The following is a 5,074-nucleotide window of genomic DNA, read 5'->3' as shown; positions in this document are numbered from 1 at the left end:
AGAGAATGGAGATTTCTAGTTTGGTACTCCGAAGAATAAGCAAGGATATTAGAGGTGTCAACTTTGAAATTATTATGAATTAATTGAAAGAAAAATTTTAAGCGACATATGCGATTTATGTTAGGAATAGAGGGTAAGCCGCTTTTTTGGAGGAGATCACTGACTGATGCTCGCCCGTAAGTGTTATAAATAAACCTTACTGCTTTCTTTTGGATTCTTTCAAGTTTATTTATGTTTACCTTTGTGAACGGGTCCCAGATAATCACTGCATATTCTAAGATTAGTCTAATAACAGGGTTGTAGGCAAGAAGAAGTTGGCCTGTGTCAGTATGCATTACCGCCACCTAAAAACGAAGAGGCTAATTTACTGGAAACATATTTTGGAAGCCAGAAAATACTAAAAAAATCTAAATAGAGGAGTCGCCATCACCGGCTGCTATCGAAAACAAACTGATGTGACTTCAAGACATTCTTTTTTATGTCTTGAAGATACTATGTCTTGAAGATACTAGTGAAGATACTTTATGGCTTGAAGATACTAGTCGGGAAGAAGTGTTCTATTTTAAAATAAATTTTCACAGCAATAAATGCGTCTTCTGTTGTTGAACAAGCATCAATATTGTCAGAAAGAGACATCATCATCATCATTATCATCGTCATCCTGACTACGCCCACTGCAGGGCAAAGGCCTCCCCCATGTCTCTCCAATTAACCCCCGGTGCCCCTTTATAGGATGTTCGTCGCCAGAACTCAACTTGAGCTACGTATAGACGAGCGTCAACACTTGTTTTCGTTCATGTCATCCATGCCCGACCTTCCAAGACATATCAGTAACTAGCGCCACCTCCTGGCCACCAGCAGCGAACACCGCGTAACAGGCATACGCAACAATTCTGGGCAAAAGCATCTTTCAACGGGCAAGAGTTAATGAACGCAATTTTTTCATATATTATATGATTTCACTATAACAATCAATATATCCGCATATCTCCCGTCGGCAGGCTATCACTTTTTTGCTATTATTAATTTTGCTATTATTATTATTTTGCCTTTAATGCCTCACCGTTGTCGACAGAAGATTGTCAGCAGAGGTGTCATGCATTTTCTGGTCAGACCAAAAAAAAGATCATTGTGCGCGATGGGATTCGAACCACTATCCTTCCGTTCCGCAGCCGAGCGGGCTAATGGCTACGCTACCCCCTGCCAACGCATATGTAGTTCTCCTTGTCAAGGACGCTGGAGAGTGTTTGCAGAAAGGCGTCGCATCAGACGGATGCCTCCCAAACTCCCTCCAGTGTCTCCATCCAGCATTTAAGATTCACAAACAACTGTGTACTTATTAACATCTTAACCACACATCAGTGACACAAGCAGCAACACCACGCTAAAGCCATTCGCCTCACCGCACTTTAGGTCAACAAAGTTATCCCCCCCCCCTCCCAAGTTTTTTTTTTTTTTTTTTGCTGCCTTAAAAGCCTTCCCCATTGGTTTTTTATGGCAATCTTAACTGTTAGATATGCCAGCGATGGAAACGCTACAAAATAAAGATTTTGCCACATATCAGAAGAACGAAGCATTACCTTCAATATTTCCATAACAGTACCTTACAGATTTCCAATATTCAGAATTTTTCTTCAAGAATGTTGGACACAATACACTAAATAGAGCCACTTCGAGAGCACTATCCCCAATAATGTATTGGCGTCGAATTTCAGTGAATGATCACACGGCAACTTGTGCTACGAATCGGAACCGACTATTAATATCAAGTCAATCCTCTTGTCACTGCTTAGCGCGGAATTTATGCACTCAGCCACAGGATAGTACGCAGGATGGCGTTAGAGTATCCGTTTTTCGGGCTACTGTAACACATTCTGCTCCGGTGCATCGGGTAAGCGTTAGCGGATGGAACGGTAATTCTTCGGCAATTTGTTTTTTAATACAGCTTCACTGGATTTTTTTTTTCACATTTTCTTCTTAGTGGAAGCCTGTGAACAGTCAAGCAATACAATGGACTCGGTGACACTCATCTGCCTTCGCTTATCACATATCATTAGCAGAGCAAATATTTTGCACATATCTGACCTCAATAAGGACCTCTAATATAGCGGTTCACGATCGGAATGGGGGCTTTACAGTGCGTGGACTTAAACATTGAAATATTCACAGCCTGAAAAATTTGTTGTATCATTGAGACTGGTGCGGCCACATGGTTAATTCTATGAGCTTGTTGAGCTCGGTTTTGTCCCGAGTCACCTCTCACAATGATTTCATAAATTAACAACTAAAAGCGGCCGAATTTTTCAACCCCGCCGCCAAAATAACATTCCTGGCAGTCTTTAATGCGCCGCTGACAAACATTAGTTTTGTCCTGTACAGAAAGCCGCCTTCACTCTTCATCCCTGACAAATGATCACGCGGCCGAAATTTGCTTCACTGGTGCCACTAGGTAAAAAAAAAAAAAAAAAAAAGAATCCGGAAAGAGAGAACGGCAAGTTCCTTGTTTAACTGTCAGACATCGTGGACGACAACCTTTTGCCATGTCTCTACAGCCCCGCTTACTTTGTACTCAAAATGAAAGGCTCAGACATCGTTACACGGTTTCACAACGAGCACGAAGCGATGCGCTCGACCATCGCTTTCATCAGCGTCGCGTGCTGAATCGAGGTCCTCGCGAGGAGCAAAGAGCAGAAAGCGGTGACATGATTCTAATTGGCTCATGCGCGGGCACGAGATACCTGACAACAAGCAGAGATTGAAGAAGGTAAAAAAAAAAACATACGGAAGGGGCAAATCACAGGAAAGAAAGGAAGGAGAGCAGACAGGTGGAGCGAAGCAGGAGAGGGGGTTGCAGGTCGGGAAAGAAGTGGCAGGGTGAGGGGGTATACCGTTCATAACGACGGTGGCAGCGCACCAGAGTCTGGTCTGGAGCTCGTTAAAAGAACCTTCCGTGGGCGGCATAGGAGCGGCCGCTACCAATCAGCTCAGTGCTCGTTTAATTTCGTTTTTCTTCCTGCACGGTACGTTAGCACCGACTGCCGGCGTGCTTCTCCGCGATGCACGCTACGCCGATTACAAAGAGAACGGGTCCCGAAGAGCAAGAGCAAGGTACGGCGGATGGTGGAGATCAAAGCCGCTCTCAACAGCGGGCGAGGAAAGAAAGGATTTAGTTGTCGCGTATAATTAGTCACGAGAGGAGAGAACGTGATCCTAGCTACGCAGCGCGTGCGCCGATCCAAAAGGTCAGTCAGTAAGTCGCGAACATAACGCGCGGCATGGAACCAGAAATAGCAGGTTGGAGCACGAGCTCTCGTCAATTCGGTCTCAACGAAAAGGGAAGAAGCGGGGTTAGGGGAAATGGTCGTGTACAGCACGTGTGCACGGGGCTTGGTGCCATACATGTAGCGACGACGCCATGCATGTCGAACTTGCTTTGTTTGACTCTAATTGGATAAGGAGAGCGCTGTACGAATAGACACCATCCCTATGTGCGCGATATCATGATTAGATTTAGTCTACATCTGTGTAAAACTGAAGAAACAAAAGCAAGAACACTACACTGAGTTTCTACTGGCAATGGAAGAAAGTTCAAGTGCACCTTTATTACTCTTTATTCCTCATCGCAGATGATATAGAAATCTGTCTTACTCGAATTGAGGTTAAACGTGGTAGAATGCTTAAGGGAGTGGGTGAGTGAAAAGGAGAGTACGGCATGATGTCGCACCGCTGTCTGCATGTTGCCAACTGCTGATCTATATTCCGACATATATTCTTTTTGACGAGATATACCAGAAATTCTTTACTTATTTTAAACGTGTTGCACAGCAGACGCGTGGCAGTGACCCGTATGCTTTGTGTAAACATAAGAGCGGAACTAAAATGCAGACGCAAATATGATTACAGCTGCTACCCCTTCAGAAAAATTCAGACTGTACATCTTCCGTACTTTAAAATACATGTACTTCTTTCCCAAACACAGACTTAGGCACGGGTTTAGACATGAGCTTCGCGCTCAGAGAGCACACAAAACCGAGATAAGCCAACAAATATTCCGAACTCAAACGTCAATAGAAGGATATATTAATGCCAATATATATCAACGAACTCGTCATGCAACAACTTATCAACGTGTTGCTCATATATTGACGACAAATTTCATCAGCTCTCGTGGCTCTGTGCGCTCATAGTGAGCTTGGATGCTAATCAGAATTGCTTTTCTTGCGGTGAAAACTGTTCATCGAGTTATAGGCGCAATTAACTATCTATCCTACTTGGAATCGATTCCAACGGCTTAGAACTCCTTCAATTCCTACATTACTGACGTCGTGCCTTCAGGCTTCGAACTGGTCAACAACAAGAAGAAAGTAATGAATGCGAAACATATTCCCACTTACAATGTTGCAACTGCTGGTGTGACGTCGAAAAGCATCGTTTTCTTCTTGAAGCGATAACTTCATTAGGCCATGTAAAGCGAAGGTCGCCGCGCTTTCAGTTTTAACCTTCAAGCGAGCGATATGTGATGTCATTGCATGCAAGACTTGAGGTGAACCACGAGACTGATGACGTCATAACTTGTGAAATATACACCATGAACGACGACAAGCCAGGGTCCGAGCACTCAGCAGGGAACTCAGCGACAATCCCAGCGTAGTCTACACGGACGCAGCAAAGTACCGATTCCAACGCAAAACGATGTAACAGACGAAGGAGGGAAGGAAATAGCCAGCGCAACGATAAACAACCTAAACATAGAAGCAGCTGAAGAAGCCGCCATTGCTCTGGCAATATCGCACAGCAACGCAACAGGATACAACCTCACTGACGGGCTCCAAACAAGCATGCAGAAACAACACAAGAGGCTGGATCGACCGCATCGCCAATCACATTCTACACACGACAAGAAGACACAAGAACACTAAACATAGTATAGTGTGGGTTCCCGGACATGAGGGGATGAGAGTCAACGTGACAGCAGACGAGTTAGCTCGATGGTACGTCAACCGAGCTGACAAAACACTTTGCACCACGGGCACCTTTGACCCAGTTACTCCCCCGTACTCAGATATACTCGATC

The sequence above is a fragment of the Amblyomma mixtum genome, chromosome 6 (genome assembly GCF_055824585.1).
Source record: "Amblyomma mixtum isolate Tamu chromosome 6, ASM5582458v1, whole genome shotgun sequence".
NCBI classification, from domain to species: domain Eukaryota; kingdom Metazoa; phylum Arthropoda; class Arachnida; order Ixodida; family Ixodidae; genus Amblyomma; species Amblyomma mixtum.
This window is presented reverse-complemented; position numbering follows the sequence as displayed.